The sequence below is a fragment of the Eleutherodactylus coqui genome, chromosome 5 (genome assembly GCF_035609145.1).
Source record: "Eleutherodactylus coqui strain aEleCoq1 chromosome 5, aEleCoq1.hap1, whole genome shotgun sequence".
Lineage (NCBI taxonomy): Eukaryota > Metazoa > Chordata > Amphibia > Anura > Eleutherodactylidae > Eleutherodactylus > Eleutherodactylus coqui.
The window spans coordinates 248,814,362-248,836,341 of NC_089841.1; positions in this window are offsets into that span (position 1 = coordinate 248,814,362).

Here is a 21,980-nt window from a genome sequence, read left to right on the forward strand (position 1 = left end):
ATGCTGACAGATAAATGTGGGTCTTTTTGGACTTCCTAAAAATAGCAAGTTAGAATATAGTGAGATACAGAAGAAATCATGAATAAGATAACCACATGAACTGGACTATTCCCTCAAGCAGAGCACACATCCTGAAAAGGGCAACCCCACTGCAGGGGAGAGATTGGAGTGCAGTCTGAGGCTGTCTGACACACATTACAGTAAACACTAACCATCTGATACTAAGAAGACCAAAGTTGCTTAACAAATTACTACTGTATTACTGAGAGCTGAGCACTTGGATACCTGAGGCTTTGTTAAGGATTCCTCTGGCACAGTGTGACCAGCACAGTGTATAACTTAGAACATTAACCACTATTAGACTGACTTGGTTAGAACACAACAAAGGCAGCCAATTGATTCCTCCCTTGGTGTTTAGTGCTAAATGACAGCGCGCATACACCGCCTGGCTAATCACATGGTCCGGGGTGACGTGCTGACATCTTGGTTTGTGACTTCTGTTTCTAAGGAGTTGTGGAATATACATCACATCATCCTCTTCAGAGCTTTTGGCTGAGGCGGATCATGTACTAAGCACTTTGGGATATGCTACTTTGGGGGAGGGGCTCTTTAGTTGATTTAATTGCACTGACCTGCTTAGCTCTATAATCACGTTGATGTTCTCATCTTAAGAAGTTTGGCCTAGTGACATAGACGTTTTCAATAGGCGCAGTGCCTGGTCTTCGGTATTGTGATGCTGCAGCATCTCACGAAGTCACTTCTTTAAAGGAGTGTTCATATTGGACATTGCCTAAAAGAGAATTCTCCCAATATTGAGCAGTTAGCGGGGTCTCTCACTATTCGACATCCCCACAATTAGCTGCTATTGCCAGAAAGAGTACTTTGTATTTCCCCTGCAACCAATAATCGGGGTTCTGTATATGGGTATGGCCCTTTTGACAACATTGTATGCTTTGATAAAGCATCTGCAAAGGAGTTGCCCAAAGTGAACAAACCAACATGTCCAAACGTTCTAACAATCTAGTCTGTTAATGATGCACTACCTTTGTGTATGTGTATTTTTGGAAAAAAATTAATAAAAATACAATTATAAAAAAAACACTACTCTCTCACACAGACAGATTCCAAAACGTACATCCTTCATTTACATAGTTACTAACTTTTCCTTTTCAGAGCTACTGATCATCTGATTTGTGTGATTCCACAAAACTAGCAAATGGAAAGGGGGAACAATACCTCTGCAGCGCCACCTTTTGGAAAGCAGCATTCCTGCAAGTCAATGTCAGACCTTCTAACAAGTCTTGTAACAATGACTGGGAAATATGAGCCAAAGCCAGAGTCTTTCCCCGAAGGAGAAGATAACCATGCACAGACAGCTGTTTCAGAGTGATTGCCCCTCATCAGTATGCAGCAGGTTTCTGGCTTGGCTAGTGAGAGGCCTGTAAATGTGCGCCAGGAAGGCACCTAGAAGGTGTGAGGAGACTTATAAGGCCACCCATGCTCCTCTGGAAAACATATGCAAATGGTCAGATGGAATAATACCTCTACATGCTGCCTTCCAATAGGCAGCGCTGTATGTGACATCTGGGAGTAGTGTGTGAGTAATAAAGACTATGCTGCGGCTGGCGTTTCAGAGGGGAACTGGTGAGCTGGCAGAAGTGGAACCATTCAGCCCTGATAAACCCTGTCCCACAAACCCCATAGTGGCTGCATGTTTTGCCGGGATGGACAGCAAGCTACAGCAGTATAGATGTTTTAACACAGGGGTGTATGGATGACTACTATACCTGTGTGACATAACAGTGCCATAAGACAGGGATTCACACCTGTTACACCTGTCAAGAGATTTCCAGACCATATACATAGAGCATAACCCAAAGGCTGGGTTCCCACAGGGCAAATTGCCCTGTGATTGGCTGAGCGCTGTGACCAATCACAGGCAGCGCTCAGCTATCATTCAATGAATGGCTGAGCACTGCCTGCGATTAGCTGAGTGCTTAGCCAATCAGACACAGCCCTTTCAGCAGGTGGGGATTTAAAATCTCCGCCTGCTGAAAGAGCTTCAGAGTAGTGCAGACAGACAAGCGGCTAGACACGCCGAGCCCTGACAGCGGCAGAGAGGTGAGTATTTTTTTTTTTTTTTTTTTACACATGCTAGGGATGATTTTCAGGAAAGGACTTAGATTTAAAGCCCATCCCCAAAAATCACTGCAGGGGTTGCTGGCAGCCCTTTGCTTTCAAAGCAATGGGCATGGACCTTCATTTACGCGGGTTTTGGCACGTCTGTGGATGTGCATTTTTGTGCGCGCGTATGAGTGCGTAAATACACGCTCGTCTGAATGAGGCCTTAGGGTGAATGCTCATGGGCAGATTTCAATTGCGGAATCTGGAACAGGCGTCCACCTCCAGATTCCGCAGCATATACCGCGCATAACATGCTATGCAAAAATGATTCTTCATGCACACAAGCGGAAACTAATTGCGGTTTCCGTTCGTGGATGTAAAATTACAGAATTCTCCATTTTCCTCTGGATTCCACACAGATGACTTCCAATGAAAGCCATCCGACCCGCGGCCTGTCCGTAATTGACATTGTTCATGCGCCGCGGGAAAAGCAGGAGTTTTAAAAAAAATCTGTACTGCACAAGTCCAACCGCGAGCTGTGCGGACCATCTGCAGTAGAGAAAAGAAGAAAATACAGGTAGGCATGGATGCTGGATGGATACAGCGGCAGATTCCGCTGCGGGCTCCCACATGCGGGATCCGACTTGCCCGTGTGCATGCGGCCTAAGCATTAGTGATGTCTGTGACATGTATGGCGTTCTGTGAGTAAGGATCCTGCTCCTACGGGGCATTTGATGATGGGGCCTACAGCTATAATGATGCTGTATATAGCGGTAATGCCACATAGAATAGAAGTTGTAAAAGGTTGCTGATAGTGATGAAACACTATATGTCTTGCTACTGCCAAGGGAAGCTATAGAGGATATGTATGGATGGTCTCTAATTATTTCATGTCAACTTTTGGACCTCACTAACAATGGATTTTTTTGGATCTTGTGAGAAGAATTCTTCTATTCACTTTAATGTTGAACTTTGAAATGGTTGTATGAAAATCCAAAGTTTTCCCTATCCGGATAGGGCTAACTGTTTAAACTAACATTATGCATAATGGAAGCCATAATCCAATGACAGACCAGCTTTCTCTAGAGGGGTATAGTTTTGTCTTGTGAGGACCGCCACCTGGGCTAGAGGAAACTTGTAAGGCCATACAAGGCTTCTCTTGGAAATTTGGCATGCAGACAAGAGATAGTACAAAGAATCTGCAGCGCCACCTATTGGAAGGCAGTTTCCCCATAAGTCAATGTCTGACCTTTCAACAGACCTTGCAACATGACTGGGAATATAAACCAATATTAAAGACTTCTCCGGAAGAATTCTCCAATCCTCATCAGTGTAAGTTGGTCTCTGGCAGGCTGGGTGAGATGTGTGTTGGGAGGGGTATGGTTTCTCCTTGTAGAGACCGCAATGTAGGTGTGAGGAGAGTTATAAGGCATGCAATGCTTCTCTGAGCAATTTGGTATGCAAATGGCAATGGCAATGGTACAATGCCTCTGTAGTGCCACCTATTGGAATGCATCTTCACTATTAGTTTTGTCATGTCTACTTGGCAGTCTCTACAAGAAAAAACTAAACCCAATAGGTGCCAACAGGTGGCGCTGCAGAGATATTATACCATTCCCATTTGCATATTAGTAATGATGCATGGCCTTCCCAAGCTAGAAAACTGCAAACTGATAAGGGACAATCACCCCAAAACAGCTGTCTGTACATGGCTGGCTTTGGCTCATAATTCCTAGCCGCTGTTAAAAGGCTTATTAAAAGGTCTGACATTGACTTGCAGGAATGCTGCCCTCCAATAGGTGGTGCTGTAGAGGCATTGTTTCATCTTCGTATTTGCAGATCTGCCTTCTGACACTCACAATCCTCATTGGCTTTAATGGATCCTGTAAGAGTTTCATCATGATTCAGATATTTTTGTTGGAAAGGATAGTGCTGCAGTGCTGATGTGAACGGAGCCGAAAATTGATATTTTGTATCATTTTTTCTCATGGCCAAATTGTATCAGTAGAATAACAGTAAGAATGACTTTGTTTAGCATTTAGTTGTAACAATGCCTCAATAGGATCATTCCGACCTTCCATTAGACTTGGCAGAGAGCAAGCAAGGAGTTATCTAATATTTGCAATGTACGGCTTTTGCTACCTTAGGTTGTGTAGAATCTAAAACGCTGCAGTGAAATAATGTGAATATGAGGTTAATCAAAGCATTCATGTTGCAAACGATTGAAAATAGCAGGAGAGGAAAAAAACATCTTTTAACAAGCAATCCTTGTCACATTTTTTTTCTCCTTCAGGATTCTCATGCTCAGTCCCATTTGTCTAGCAGTAATCTACATTTCAGATGATTACATGAGATGCTGAAGTGGTAGTGACAAGGATAAACGAAGCTTGTTATACTAATAGCTGCACTAATGCCCAAATATGTGAACTTCCACAGCTAGGCAGCATCCTAAGCTTGTGGAGCTGTCAGCCATGCTCCCTTTGGGCTTGTCCGCCAGCGGCTGCCACATGATGAATGGCCCTGTCGACTAAATTCATCCGGGGCCCAATTAAACAGGCTGAAATGAACTAGAGCTATCAACCAGGGAAAGAGAAAGCAAAAAAAAAAAAAAAGATAAAAAATAAAAAAATAAAACAGAGAAAAAATTATTACACACAAAGTCATAAGGCTCCGAGGCAGTGAAGTCATTCTGTCAGAAAATGGCCATTTAATGCTTTGCCGAGCTCACGACAGATATGTCATCGGAGAAAGCTTTAGAGGCTTCCCAGGGTGGTTCATTTATTAATTATCAGCTTCATGTAGGGGATTGGAAAGGTTGTGCTCATCTCACCATTTTTTTTCGATGAGCTCTCCTTGCTGCCGAGGCACTGTCAGTTGGCAGCCTACTCCTATCATAGACCGCACAGGATGCCTGTGAGAAAATTTCTAGTTTTGTCAAGGGAAATAGCAGGCAAAATGATTGTCTACTTTTCCTCTAGTATGATCTGAGAGATTTTTCTCTTGGAAAATGAAACTTGCTAAAGTTATTGATAGTAGAATTTATACGGCAGAGCGCCGTGACTTTATATAGTGTTGTTCTAAGGCTGCGATCAGCCAAGAGTTTCTTAAAGAGCCCCTACATGTAGACCCGAAAAATAGGAACACTCCATGTAAAGCTTCTCCTTTGTAATGTATATTTAAGTATCCATAGTTTACCATTATTTACACAATGCATAAAAATACAAATGATGAAAATTAGTAAAAAAAAACATATTTATATATTAACTCTGAAATAATTTTTTGATGTAGAATAAATCTATAGTTTGGGAACCCTACTTGGGCAGTTCTCATAACGTTAGTCTTCTTTATATTCTGGTAGGGGCCCATTATTTCACTTTCAGTTTTACTCTTCCATATCAGCTGCTTCTGTTTCTGCAAGCAGAGTTGTGTCATCCGCATAGCGGAGATTGTTGATGTTTCTTCCACCTATTTTCACCCCGATTTCCAATTCGTCTAGGTCCATTTTCTGCATGATCACTTCTGCATATGGGTTAACCCATTCCCGCTGTAGGACGTAAGTTTACGTCCTGGCAGCAGGGTACTTCCCGCAACAGGACGTAAACTTATGTCCTGGAGATAGCGCGGGATCACATATGATCCCACGCTATCCCACAGCAGGGGGGCATTGGAGATGCGCCCCCTGCTGTTAACCCCTTCCCTGCCGCGATCTAAGTAGATCAGGGAAAGGGAAAAGAGTTCACAGAGGGAGCGCGCTCCCTCTGTGTCTCCGGCCGGCTCTCGCGATGTTATCGCGAGAGCCCGGCCTGTCGCCATGGTAACAGGACGCCAGACACTGGCGTCCTGTATTACCAGTGCCTGAGATCGCTGTATAAGCGATAAGGCATGGCAGAGCAGTAGCTCTGTCATGCCTTATGACAGTGATCACCAGGGCAGTAGTTAAAGTCCCCCAGGGGGACACAAATATTGTAAAAAAAAACAAAGATTAAAAAATGAATTTAAAAAAATGTAAAAAAAGAGTAAAAAAAACATTTTTTATGCTTTTTCTCAGATTAGCATAAAAAAAGGTAAAAAAAACATAAAACCCCACATATTTGGTATTGTCGCGTCCGTAACGACGTATACAATAAGATGCACATGCTTTTGACTGTGCACAGAAAAAAACGCAAAAAAAACGAGGCAAAATGCTAATTTTTAGCCTTTTGCCTCACTAAAAACGCAATAAAAGTGATCAAAAAAGCTATATGTACCCCAAAATGGTACCAGTAAAAACGACAGCTCGTCTCGCAAAAAATAAGCCCTCACAGAGCGCCGTACATCAAAAAATAAAAATTGTTCAGGACTTTGAATGCAGCGATTTAGAAAAAAAAAAAAAGATTTCCAAAAAAAGGGTTTTTATTGCAGAAAAGTGGAAAAAACTAAAAAAAATGTAAGAATTTTGGTATTGTTGTAACCGCACTGGTCCGCAGAAAAAATGGAGTGTCTCATTTATGCTGCATGATTAACGCTGTAAAAAAAAAAAAAAATCTATGGCAGAATTGATGCGTTTTCTCTCCCTGCTAACATAAAAAAAAAGAAAGTTTTACAATATAGTCTACCCAAAAATGACGCAGATAAAAACTACAGTTCGCAACGCAAAAAACAAGCCCCTATATGAGCACGTCGACGGAGAAATAAAAAAGTTATGGCTTTTCATAAACGGAGAAGAAAATCTGCCAAAAATTGTTGCGTCCTTAAAGGGGTTGTCCCGCGGCAGCAAGTGGGTCTATACACTTCTGTATGGCCATATTAATGCACTTTGTAATGTACATTGTGCATTAATTATGAGCCATACAGAAGTTATAAAAAGTTTTTCACTTACCTGCTCCGTTGCTAGCGTCCTCGTCTCCATGGAGCCGTCTAATTTTCGCCGTCTAATGGCCAAATTAGACGCGCTTGCGCAGTCCGGGTCTTCTTCTCTTCTCAATGGGGCTCCGTGTAGCTCCGTGTAGCTCCGCCCCGTCACGTGCCGATTCCAGCCAATCAGGAGGCTGGAATCGGCAATGGACCGCACAGAAGAGCTGCGGTCCACGGAGGAAGAAGATCCCGGCGGCCATCTTCAACCGGTAAGTATAGAAGTCACCGGAGCGCGGGGATTCAGGTAAGCGCTGTGCTGTTTTTTTTTTAAGTCCCTGCATCGGGGTTATCTCGCGCCGAACGGGGGGGGGGGGGGGTTGAAAAAAAAAAAAAACAGTTTCGGACAACCCCTTTAAGCCCAAAATAGGCCATGTCATTAAGGGGTTAAACAAGAGGGGTGAGAGGATGCAGCCCTGTGGGATGCCTGTGCCGAACCCAAACCAATCTGTGTCCCCATACCCTGTTCTCACAGAGGCTTCCTGATTGGTATGAAGTGATTTTATCAGCCTGACTAGATGTGCCGATAGGCCCGACTCTTGTAGGGCAGGCCATAGCTTGTCATGGTCGACTCAGTCCAAGGCCTTGATGTAGATATTCTTTTGGTATTCTCAAGCTTTTTTCATGGTCCATCGCAGGTTTGCAATATGATTGTCGGGTGGCACGTCCTCGCACTGCTTCAACTACTGATCTCAGTCTTTCCTGTATAATTTTGAGAAATATACAACTGCAAAAAATAGGCAAATTCAAAACATAATTGACAATGAGGTCATAGAATTCATGCAAGACTTCATCTTCCTACAGCAAGAGTAACAAACAGAGAAATCCTGAAGATGAATTGAATGCATTGAATGGCTGAGCTCTGCCTGTGATTGGCTGAGCGCTGTGACCAACAACAGACAGCACTCAGCTGTCATTCAAAGAATAGCTGAGCACTGCCTGTAATTGGCTGAGCGCTCAGCCAATCAGATGCAGCCCTTTCAGCAGGCGGGGATTTTAAATCCTCACCTGCTAAAAGAACTTCATTACAGTGACGGGACCCAAGTGGCTAGATGCGCCTGAGCCCCAACAGCGGCGGAGAGGTGAGTATATGGTTTTTTAAAAATCTTTTACACAAACCAGGGATAATTTTCAGGGAAGGGCTTATATTTCAAGCCCTTCCCCGAAAATCACTGCAGGGGTGCTGGCAGCCCATTGCTTTAAATGGGTCCACTGGCAGCAGCGGCAGCCCCGTTGAATGCAATGGGAGAATATCGCGATCCTCTGCCACAGCTGTGACAGCCGAGGCAGGGGATTCTCCCTGTCACTGAACACTGTGACATTGCTGTCACAGTGTTCAATGACAAGGTGACTCCGCACGGGGAATATTGACACGCAGCACAGACCTGTAATGCAAGCATGTCCTTTTTTTTTGCAGGTATGTGCATTTGCACGCCTGTAAAACACGGACATGTGAACACACCATAGGTAACCAATGGTTCTAATAGATGCTCCTCCTAGAAACACCTGCACTACGCCATATACTATGCCACCTTCCAGGGAAAGGGACTACTACGCCTAACAACCAAAACTTCGTTTGTAGTAGGACCAGGGTGGCAGTGCAACTACCCGGCTGCCCCTCATCCGGCCTGCTGTGGACTGCTGTCACGAACTATCACCACAATAACCCCTATTTCCCTATTTTTCCCCTTTTTCACTTGTAGCTGAGAGTATGGGATTTTTAGTCACCGTGAACCCTAGCCGATCCTCAACATTCCGCTCGCTGCAAATATGATGTGTATTTAGGGACCAAAATACATATATGCCCATGTGACCTTTACAGTTGGCAATAGATTCTGCTAGGTATTTTCTGCCTTTGGCTTATACCACACAAGTCTGCTGATACTCTATATCACAGATGCAAGAGCAGCGAATCCAGACAGACTCCACGGGAATACAGACAGAGCTGAATGAGTAGAGCAATATTCCAGGAGCAGCTGAAGCCTTGGCGCACACAGACTGGCATGGTGTATCAGCTGGAGAAGAGTATGTCAGCTGACACTCCAGAGCAGCACTCATACTCCAGCAATGTGTTACAGATGGAGTGTAGAGTTAGGGCGCCTTCACACTGGTGATATCATGTGATGCGAGAGTGCGTGAAAATGCAGAATTATGAAACCAATGATTTCCAATGGTTTCCTTCACATTTGCGATGTTTTCATTCATGCGATGTCGCGAGAGAAAAAAAATCACAGCATGTCCTATCTTTCTGCATTTTGCTTTTTTTTTCTCTCCCATGTTTCCCTATGGAGACTCCTTTTTATTGCATCGCAAAGCAGGAACTTGCAATTTATTGTGCGACGCATTTTTTTTTATAACATTAGAAAGTCCTATTGACTTTTACGCTTAAAAATTGCGGCAAAATCGTGCGAGGAAAAAGCGTGAAAAAATCGCAAGTGGCAGCAATGTTTTTCCAAGAAAAAGCATCGCTGACGCACAAAAATTGTGGGGAAAAAGTTGCAATTTTGCTGCGATTTGCTCCTGGTGATATCACGATCCCCAGTGTGAAGGAGCCCTAAGACGGAGCAAAGTTCAGTGATAACAACAAAATTAGAGTCAAATGGGGTCCATAACAAAGAACTCATCACAGAACTCAAAGAACACTAAGAACATATCACTATAGGGCTTTTAGAACTAACCAAGGAAAGCAGGAAAGACCTTGGTTTAAATGTATTTTGTCCTTTGGTTTCTATGATTATTTCTCATATATGGCCAAAAGAATTAAAGGATAGGTGATCAGTAGTGGATTACTGAGGTTCTTTAGCCTGCGATCCTCGCTGTTCAGCTGTTCTCTGAGCTGATTTTTGCAGGAAGCAGATAGCTCTGTTCCCACTGCAGTGGTCAGGCTTGGTATTGCAGGTGAACTTCCCTTTCACTTCAATGCCAAGTTTGCCTGCAGTACCAAGCCTGGCCACTGCAGTGGGAACAGAGCTGTCTGCTTCCTGCAAAAATCGTCTCAGTAAACAAGCGCATAAGCCCAGAGAACAGCTGATTGGCAGGATTCCCTGTCAATAAACCCTCACCGATTGACTATTGATGACTACCCTGAGGATAGCTCATCAATAATTTACAACTGGACAACCTCTTGAAGTAAATGCTAATCATGCCAAGAACGGATATTATTGCCTGGCGCTAGATCCCTGTTCCCCTGTAGAAATAGTGTGAGCTCTGCTCCACCAAAGTGATGGAAGGAGGATAACGACCAGCTTCATTCAGTTCACATTAGAGTTGGCAATCTCCCTCTAGTTTGCAGAAGTGAAGTGAATCAGTAATGCTCTACTTTGGTGATTGTGCTGGTTGTTGTAAATGCTGAAGTTTGCATTCATGTCCCCTTGTCTTCAGGCTTCATTACCTTCTTCATGAAGTGCATCAATAGCTGCAGGCAGTGTTTATGTGGTCCACTTGGTTATCTACAACGTCAAGATGGAAGACGGTGAAAAGCAGTGGATGTGATATTTCTTCAAAGTGTTTTTGCTTCATGTTTTCTGTTATGTAAGAGAATCGTTACTCATCTAAAGCTGTGACCGTCCGATGATTATACCCGCTCTTCGTGAAAAAATAGTCACAAATTTAGCGCAGCTTTACATGAGTCTACGTCCGAGTGCGTACGCCTCAGTGCAACGTATTTACGCTATAAACTAGTTTTTTTGGCGCATTTATCATTGTATTTTACTGCACATTTTGCGCCCGCAGGGTATTGGTTTTTTTATGCATGGGACACACCTCAAGTTAAATGGCTAATAAGCTTAATGAGCTCTAAGTGTTTTTTCTCCAATGGTGTTGTGCAGTAGCTCACGCATCTCTTTGTGCATTGTGCAACATCCTCCATAGAATTCAATCGGGACCTTTTGGGGCACAACTGCACACATAAATAGAACATGCTGCGTTTTTTTGTACAGGGGCAATGTGCTTGCAAAATACGGGGATGTGTAGAACTCTTTGACATGAATGGGCTCTTTTCTCTGCGTATTATGCACAAAAATGTTGTACAAGGAACTAGGCCCCTGTGGAGCCGCCCTAAAGTAGAGTATGAAGATTGGAGGAGGGCGGTGTACAGATGAGTCAGACATCACAGTAATACAATGATACTAATAAGCTGCGTTGCTATACACCATTACTGCATTAGGCTGGGGGCAGAATTAGGCAGACAAATCATTATATGAAGGCATATTCAGAAAGGCATATGCAAGTTGTGCCCAAGATTCTTGGGCGCAACTCGCATCGGAAAGCAATCAAAAGCATACCTATGTGTTGTCTCAGAAGTGCAGGCCAAGACATTGCATGCCCTACTCTCATCCATGATTCGGAACAGAAGAGGACATGTGGTCATTTTTTTCATGCGGACCGCTGATTCACACGAAAAGTGCTCATGTGAATACCCTAATTCACTACAATGGGTCCATCTGCTGTCTGTGAAATACACAGGCAGTGCACGGACGGCATATACCCCTAACTGAATGGGCCCTACAGATCAGATATAATTGATATAGTGATCCTTTAGGGCGCCTTCACATGAGCGTATGTGCAAATGCGCACGTTTCAACTTTCACCAAAAAAAGAAGGTTCTTTACTGTAAGAGCATTAAGACTATGGAACTCTCTGCCTGAGGATGTGGCGATGGCAAATTCAATAAAAGAGTTTTAGAGGGCCCTGGATGTCTTTCTTGAGCGATACAATATTATATGGATCAGAAACGCTATCTTTTCTCCTTGGGGAGAGCACCTAGACGGTGAGTAAGGAGACTTGAAAGGCCATTTATGCTCTGCTGGCTAATATCCAAATAAGGGAGATGAAACAATACCTCCACAGTGCCACTTATTGGAAGGTAACATTAGAATACCTAAAGTCACCGTTAGACTCTTTATACAAGCCGTGTAACAATGACTGGGAATTGAAAGCAAGGTCAGAGCCCATGCACAGACAGCTGTTCCAGGGTTTTTCTTTCATCTCCCTTATTCATATATTAAACAGCTGTCTGTGCATGGGCTCTGACTTTGCTTTCATTTCATGCACATTGTTACAAAGCTTGTATAAAGAGTCTAACATTGGCTTTAGGTATTGCTGCCTTCCAATAGGTGGCGCTGTGGAAGTATTGTTTCGTCTCCCTTATTTACAATATTATATGTTATCTTATTGATTACTCAGAAGGGTCAGTGATCTGGGGATTATTCTGATTGCCAGATTGGAGTCAGGAAGGCTTTTTTTTCCTTAAATGGAGAGAATTGGCTTCAAGTTCATTCTGTTTTTTTATGTCTTCCTCTGGATCAACATTGGGGGTGATAGGCTGAACTGGACTCCAATCCATGCTCAGCATCCACTCCTGACATGTCAAACGAAAACCAAACTGCAATTGCAAAGTTTGGCCTTATGGATGCTGTTGATCAAACAAGAACTCCTCAACAAGATGAATGGGTTTCCTTGTAATTCGGGTATGTATTGCTCTCCAGCTGTTATCACTGGAGGCTCACCCTTCACATTACAATACACCACTACTATCTGTGCAATGGAAGGACACAAATTGTCTTTCAGAGTTAAAACTGGTCTCAGTAGTGATTGCTCGCTCCCATGCCTCCTTCATTGGCTCCATGTTATATGGCACAGAGATAAGGCTTTCCACAGAAGATGAGAGCATTCTCCGCTACCTCTATGACAGACTATATTGATGGTTTGCTCCACCGTTTCTATCTTCCATAATAATTGGAATTACGCCAGCACGCTTTTTGAAATATCTATTTAAAATCTCCGAGGCACCCCTATGTTCCAGGAATGAACATGCTTTTCTTTCCATCAGTTCTCCAGTACTTAATGGTTTTCAGAAACCACAATGATCTATTGTCAGAAAACAAGGGGGCACATAAACACACTGACAGGTTGACAAATTGTTGGTGGTGAACTGGAAACCACCGGTTGAACATTGCTCACTCTACTGAAGTCCATCACATTTATTTCTGTTTGGACGCAGAATTCCTCTATAGTCTTGGAACCCAACTTGGGCCGGTGAGCTTACAAAAACATGACATTTTCAAATCAATATCATTTCTGGGCATATGGCTAATAAATGGCTTCAAAATTATTAAAAATGCATTCAAGAGGAAAGAGCAGATCATGAGAATTACAACAAATTTGAAAACACGCTCGCTATATGAGCCCATGCAAATAGATTGGTCAAAATACACGAGGTTGATCACATCTGGAACTGGTGATATGTGCTTGGTGAACGTTAATTACCGAAGCATGTATGTATATTCATGCCAACGTCTCCATCTCTGATTTGGAAATGCTGCTTTTCGGGGGAATGATGGCTTACTCTGAGACTACAAAGAAGATCATTGAAATCATGATAGTCGATACGCAAGTGTCCATCATTCTACCGTGTTTGCCTGAAAATAAGGCACTGTCTTATATTAATTTTTACTACAAAAAGGGCACAGTGTCTTATTTTCGGGGGGTGAGGAGCCTTATACTCACCTGGTCCGCGGCATCCCGGTGCCTTTCAATGGTGTCCAGCGGCAGTGCTGCATCCTCCTTGCCTCACAGCTGATCTTCTGTTGGTGACGGGGCTTTGAATACCCCGCCTCCTGCAAAGCGAGCGCTGTGATTGGTTAAATGAGTGCCAGCAGCCAATCACAGCCATTCAGTGATGTCATTCACTGAATGGCTGTGATTGGCTCATCGAGCGCCAGCTGTGATTGGCTGCTGGCACTCAATTAGCCAATCACAGTGCTCGCTTTGCTGAGGCAGAGTATTCAAAGCCCCGTCACCAGTGCCGCCAGAGACCATCGGGACGCCGTGAACCAGGTGAGTATTGATTTTTTTTTCACAGGCACTTTAGCTAGGTCCTATTTTCAGGGGAGGCCTTATATTTCAAGCCTCCCCTGAAAAACCAATAGATCTTACTATCGGGGTAGGACCTATTTTCGGTGAAACACGGTAGTTAGAGATTTCAATAATAATGCCAAACTGAACTTAAACGCTTTAAACTTCATGAAAATTCATTTTAATCTAGATTATCAGCCTATTGGGGGGGGGGGGGGGGGTTTAACCTTCGCCTGTAATATGGATGCCTATCTCTTCCTATATGCGTGTTACTGTTGTGCATCCACTTCGAAGATGTGGAAAGAAATTAGCTTAGAATTAAGAAATTAAATTTCAAAAATAAAATTTCAAACCTCTACCGACTGGATCATTTATTTAGACTATACTTGTCATACGATTCGCATTCTACGCCCCTAGAGACTTGTGGCCGTGGCCCGACTCAAGCCCCGTATTTGTTTTATAAGCGACGTGGTAAACTTGATTATCTTGGATGAGTTATTTCAAGTACATTTTACATCAAGGTAATAAAAGTTAAGCTGTTTAAAAAAAAAACACGGCCATTTACAAACATTTATGTCATCTAGTCCGGCTTTACATCTGGAGATTACGCACATTAGAACTACATTTGTTTTAGTAATTGAGTTGAAGGATACCTTTATTAGGAAGTTCATTGGTTTGAATGAGAAGGACAGATCGTTTTATCTGTATAGACTTATTCTCACCAAAAAGTTTGTGCAAGTTCCATGACGCCCTCATATTTATTATAGAGGGTAATATGAGTTCAGTCGCTGAACCTCAATGAGAAAGAATACTTCTAAATCCATCCTGACTGATGTGAAAAGTAGGCTATTAGTAAAAGGAGTAGTCCGGTTCAGAGGTGTATGCTGATGCTTCTGGGTCCCAATGCAAAATCTGTAACGGGGCCCACAAGTACAATGGTTTATTCATAGTACTGAGATCCCTGTATGAGTGGTCTTATGGGCCTCCTAAGGCTTCTGGGCCCGGGTGCAACCGCATCCCCTATAGTTACGCCCCTGGTCTGGTTTAGAGAACCCATTTCCAAATGCCTTACTAGAATTAATTCTGAATTAATAGAAGAGAGTTCCTCATTCTGAATCTCCACCAATAAGCTGGAGCATAGACTATCTACAAAAAGTGTCTGTCCTTTGGGAGGACTTGACCTGTCCTTGCTATACATGGAGGCATTGATTTCAATTTGCAATATGTAATGCTTCAGTTCCTCAGTGGTGAGGCTGCAAGAAAAGTGAACACTTGCTAGAAGGATTCCTCAAGACTCCAGCTGATTGATGTGAGTTCCAGGAGTTGGACTCTCTGTAATCTACTTATTTTTGGTGGACCCTTGTAAAAAAAACACATTGCCCAAAGTGGACAATCTCAGTAAGGAAGAACATGCAGGAATGGTAATTGACCCATATAATAACATGTTGATTGTGTTCTTACATGAAATAGAGTTGGATAATCAGCCTTCTTTAACATCCTATTGTCCATTTTTCTGCTCCAGATTTTTCTTGTTTTTGTCAGGCACTGATGTGTGTGCCGTCTGTTCTGCTTTATTTTTACCCAGAATGAAACCTTGTAGATCCCACCAAAGTCAGTCTTTTAATAATATATCCATCACAGTCTCATCAGAAGAGGAAACTTGGACCCCATGCCATATTTACAGCTCACGATGCCCCAGGCCTCAGCCGGAACGAGCTGTAGTTTTCATTAGTATATACACTAAGATGCTAAAAGTCATGAGGTAGCAGTATGTAAATTGGTAATGAAGTGGTGTTACGCCCCCACATGTAATAAGTGTTAGGTGTTTCCTTGTGAGTGAGGTTGAACATTGGCCAACGTGCCCATGGCAAAAGCGGAGTGAATTATCAGAGTTGGAACATGGTCTGATGCCAAAAGGATGAGGCATTCCATTTCTGAAGTTTTTTAGGCATTTAACATTCCTCGATCCACAGTCTGAAGTGTGTACAGGGAATATGTCATAGAAGGTATTACCACCCACAGATGCCGCTCACGATTACTTAATGATCACGACCGGTGGCCTCCGGCTATAATTGCGAAGACAAGTGACTGTGGAAGAAATCATATCCACTTTCAATGCAGGAGGCCCCACACACATACTCCACAGGTAAGTGCTGCGTTCTTTAGCTTCTGCAAGATATTGGAACAGAAGACCTACCTGAGTGCCTCTGTTTAGATCACATTACTGAACACGGCACTTCACCTCAGTTGCTAACTGGACCCTAAAGGACTGTCAACATGAGGCATAGTCCGATGACTCATGGTACCAATTGTTTCAGTCGATGGTAGGGTTCATGGTGCAGACCCCACAAAGCTATTGACCCCAGTTGGCAACAGGGCGCTGTGCAGGCTGGGGGTGGTTCCATAATGGTGTGGGATGTGTTCTCATTAACTGGTGCCTGCTACATTTCACTGTTTGGAGACCATTTGCAGCCCTTCATGGACTTTTTATACCCACACAATGATGGGATATTCCAGCAGCATAATGCCACTGGGGCCAAGTTGTCCAGCATTGATTCAAGGAGCATGCTGGAGAGCTCTTATGAAGAGTGAGTCCAATTGAACATTTAGGGGATGTGATGGAGAGGACCATTTGAGATCCATGCTGCATTGCAAATATAGTGTGTCTAGACTATCTACACAGTACAGGAGTTTGTTCACTTGCATTAGCTACACTGTGCAAATAGTGTAGTGATGAGCTACCATATGTAGCATCAACATTTTTTCCACAAGCAAATAAACATGCCTTGTGATGGAGAAAGTACAGTAAAGTGTAAAAAGTTACACATCCTGTATATAGTGATATGGAGCATGCTGGTATAACCTAGGTATCTCCTGTATGTAATCATAGATGTACAGCTGGTATAAGTTATATATCTCCTGTATATAGTGATATGGACCATACTGGTATAACCTGGGCATCTCCTGTATATAATTATGTATGTACAGCTGGTATAAGTTATAAATCTCCTGTATATAGTGATATGGACCATCTGGGTATAACCTGGGTATCTCTTGTATATGATTATATATTTATACAGCTGCTATAAGTTATACATCTTGTATATAGTGATATGGAGCATGCTGGTATAACCTGGGTATCTCCTGCATGTAATCATATATGTACAGCTGGTATAAGTTATACATCTCCTGTATATAGTGATATGGAGCATGCTGGTATAAGCTGGGTATCTCCTGTATGTAATTAAACATGTACAGCTAATTTGAGTTATACATCTCCTGTATATAATGGTATGGAGCATGCTGGCATAACCTGGGTATCTCCTATATATAATTATATATGTACAGCTGGTATAGGTTATACATCCTGTATATAGTAATATGGAGTGTTACAGCAAAAATATATGGCCGTCTAGGGGAAGCGGAGTGTACCTTGTGAATGACGTCATATGACCCATGCTACAGCGATAGCCTGGTGAGGGACAGCACAGTGTACCCTGTGACTGAAGTCTAGGTGACCCGTGTAGTAGGGCTGCCACACCTAGACGTCAGTACGTCATATGACGGAGGAATTAAATGACAGAGCCCACACAGTTATGGATTCATCAAAGAATTCCCAACAAATCGATGTCGGGCATCTTTATTTATAGCCCCCCTACATTGGAGTGTCGAAGCATCATTGGACAATTAACTATGGACGTTTATTGGTTAGTTTCCAATCCAACATTTCTCATGGGTCAACTTAACCCTCCTTCGTGTCCATTGGTTACACCTTATTAATCCAAGTAATATCATAGTTCTTTACACAGTTCTCAATCCGAACTCTGATTGGTTACTTCTCAGTCATTTCATGGCATTCACTGGGTACATTCTAATCCTTCATTTGCATACCTTCCAGAATCTTCCAAGTCAGCAGTGAATAACCTCTTGACGGAGTGCTGAGAGGCCCAAGTAGCTCGAAGTTCTTATCTTATCTCGACATATGTCTTAGCTAAAAATATGGTCACGCGATCTGTGCAGGATGATTCTGTGGTGTAATATTTCAAATATCACTTATATACATATGTCTATATACATACAGGCATACATACATACATGTACACCTACATACATATATATACTCACATATATCCAGCTCATGAACTACTTTTTTCTCTATTCTAGGTGTGAGGCGTCAACCCCTCCCTTAGTATCTTGATATTCTTGGTAGGGCCTCTTGAGCCGACATGTGGAAGCTCCTTGATATTCTTATCTCATCTAGACATATGTCCCTAGTTTGTGAAGTAGCTTCTCCTGGTATATTTCAATGGTGTCTCTCATTGCGCATTTTTAAATTCATATAATTATTATAATACCTTACAATCAAATAATTTCCATTACAGGAGCATGCTGGTATAACCTGGGTATACGCTGTATATCAAAGTGCTAACAACCACTTGTCTGTCATTCCGTGTGTGTTGTGTGAGTTACATGCAGAGCCTGACATCACCTGTGATGTCAGTTACTGGCTCTTAGCTCCGCTCCCTGATCACAAGATGGTGACATAATCACAGGTCCTTTATCCTCATTGAGCACTGAATGAGGAATTATAGGCGGACTACATCCCCCACAAACCCCTGCTGCCTCAGTTACTATGGATACACCAGTACTCAGTCTGGCAGTTTGTAGCTGGTTGTCAGACTGCTGCACACCTGTGTGGAGACTCAAATATATGACACCTCACAAATTTACACATACATAGCTCATGTGCTGACAGGACCTGTGATGATGTCACCGTCATTTAATCAGTCATATGTTCTCTGAGCTGAATGAGGGATTATGGGCAGACTAAATCCCCCACAAACCCCTGCGGCCTCAGTTACTATGGATACAGCAGTTTTTTAAATTGCGGTTCAAAAATGCAACAAAAAACATTAAAACAGCCTGAGGGGCTACAAACAAATTTTCACATAGCCCAGGAAATGTTTTGTGCAGCTTATGCCAAAGGGCTAGAGCATGTATGCAAATTTATTTTGCAGCTGTATGCAGCATGGTTTAGGTATGCGTAGAGGTACAGGTGGGGGGGGCCTGAGCTGAACTTTTGCACACGGCCCCTGAGCCCTTAGCTTCGTCCCTGCAAAGAGCTCTCCTCAACTAAACTATTGCCTAAAGTAATGCTAACGCTATTTTCATTATTACAAACAAATATTGAGGTATCTGCGCTCCAGATATGGATAGAGAATCGATGAATAGGCTAAATTTGAGGTCAATACTAGTGGACTTACTTGTCTGGTATGGAGTTCATCATAGACAGAACTCCATACCCCAGGTCCATTTCAGCCTTGTAATGATCACACAGTAGTCAACGCCAGGTGCGCCAGGGGAGTAGCAGGTGTCAGATACCAAATAAAATCAGGAGAGCAGCAGAGGGCAGAGGATTGGGGGTGGTAAGCCTCGGTAATATACAGCAAAGAATAAAAAGAAAGAAAAAACTTTACCAGTAGCAGCTATAGAGCATACATAGAAGTAAGGTAACTGAATTTACTTCACTGGGGGGAATTGGAAAACACCACTATCCCCCCAATCCAGGTCCGCTTCAAAAATAATGATAGCTATAGTGGTCTTTGTTTCTTTATTCTTGTTGTGGCATATATAGTCAAAGTAAAGTAGTTGGCAACGCAACATATTGACCCCGAAATGCATTGCCAACTACTTTACTTTGACTATACAAGGAACAAAGACCACTACAGCTATCATTATTTTTGAAGCAGACCTGGATTGGGGGGATAATGGTGTTTTCCAATTCCTCCCAGTGAAGTGAGTTCAGTTACCTTACTTCTGTGTATGCTCTATAGGTGCTACTGGTACCGCATGGGGTAAAGTTTTTTCTTATTATCAGGTTAGTTGTTTGACTTCTTATATAAAGCCAGTCATGGGGCTCAGGAATATTTGATCCAAGTGAAATATCTGTAATGAGGAGTAACATGGCTGTAGATGAAGGTCTACGAGGTATCGGCAAACCATTCTGAGTGTGACTGATCCCACTGGTTAGACGGGGCTCTTTATGGCCTTTCTGTTTGACAGTAGATTTTTAGAAGCCATGCAATGTTCCATTGTCTAAGCTATTGGCAAATTTAAACAAATATCAATAACTCCATTTGTTTCTGAAACACTTTTGACTTTGTCGTAGAGCTTGATTGGCTAATGATTCTTGGAGTTTCGCTCTGGCGGGAGGGTATGGATTTTCCTTCTTTTTGTGTTAAGATTTTACTTTTTTTCTTCTTTCTTTTCTGCTGTCTAATTTGCACCATTCCCAGGATTCGAACCATGATCTATTATTGGCTTGTGCCTAATTGACTATTTACATCTTGAGCAGCAAGCTAAGGAGAAAAACAATTATTAATTGCGATGAAGTTGACATGGTGTGTAACATGCTAAAACAATTTCAAGGGGCACATAGCAGCAGCGTGGGCACATCAGCTTTAACATGTGGTTGGCGCATGTGCTGTACTATGTATTCTGCTATGTTTTTATGTGCACCGTCACCATTCCACACTATAGAGGCCCCTTCACGCCAGTGTATGTGCACGCACTATATTTGCGAACGCAATACAGATAAAACGGAACCCATTGATTTCAATTGGTTTGTACATATTTCTGCATTTGGAACGGGCACAAAAAAATCTTGCAGCATGCTTTAATTTTGCATGCATTTGCACACCAAGGGCCTCACAGAAGTCTGCTGGGAGCATATCGGGAACTCAGACTAAACAGTCATTTAGATCGGGGCATGTTTATCTGTCATCAGCAAATGAGCATGCCCTGCAGGCGCTAAAAGGGACGGTAGAATCCGTCAACATGTGCACTAAAAATTGAACCTAATAGCTTTCTGCCTTTCAATGTTCACGCTGCGGAATTCTTCCACGGAATCGCGGCATGTTCTAATTGTAGTCAATGGAAGCTACCCGTCGCTGTGAGCACAGAGGAAGTATCGCGTGATTATGCTTCACTGCCCACCACTGACGCATCATGAGCTGCACTGTGCATGCGTGCCGGCTTGCCAGACGGAACTTGCGCGGCAGATCCGGAGAGGTGAGTATGGGGTCTTTGGGTGGCGCAGTGTCGGACTCCGCTGCGATATTCCACTGGCGGAGTCCGACACAGCCGTGGGCATGAGGCCTTAGCCTATGCAGTTACTGAGATCTGTATGTAACAGTCTGAGAAGTCATAGTGATATTTGGAAGTAAAGGGATGACCCCATCTACATGGGAACCTTCTAAAGCTTGTTTCAACCATATCTAAGGGGTCAGTTCTTCTGGGTTTTAGGGCAGCTTCACATGGGCGCAATTTCGCACTTCTCAGCACAATGTATTTCCATCATGAACGAGTCTTTTTGGCGCATGTGTCTGCGTATTTCACTGTACTTTTTACGTGCGAAAGGCATGTTTTTTTGCCTGTGGGAAATAACCCCGCCAGATTTAAATGGCTAATTTGTCTAATTAGGTCCAGATGTGTTCTTTTTCCAGTGGAATTGCGCAGTGTTTCATACATCCCCTTGCACATTCACCTCTATGAAAACCCTTTGTGCGCAAATGTGCACAAAAGTAGAGCATGTTGCATATTTTTTCTTGCATGCGCAAAATATGGCAATATGTAGAAACCCATTGACTTCCATGGGTTCTATTCTCTGCGTATTGTGCACACAATGAAGGAGCCCGTAGGCCAGCGTGTGTGACTGAGACCCACTGGTAGCAGTAGTTAGAAGCCATTATGACACAATCTCTTTGCTCTCCTATATTTTTTTGCTAAACTAATTACATTAAATTACTAAAGAAGAGGGTCCGAGGGTGGGGGCCAGGCAAGCACAAAAGTCTCCAGATTCAAACCCGCCAGTACTGCATGTGGCAGGGTAGGTGTTACCACTCAAAGACCAGATACTGGGCCATACATGGCATAACAGGCCCTGTGGCAGGAGGGCATCAAGATGCCCGTATGAAGCCATCCTAATGACATACTTTTGTTACATGTGGCTCAGCCACACAGATGTCCTCAGGTCACCAACATAGCGGGTCACTTAGGCTCCATGTACACGGAGTGATAAAGTGTTTGTACGAGCGAACAATGACAGAGTT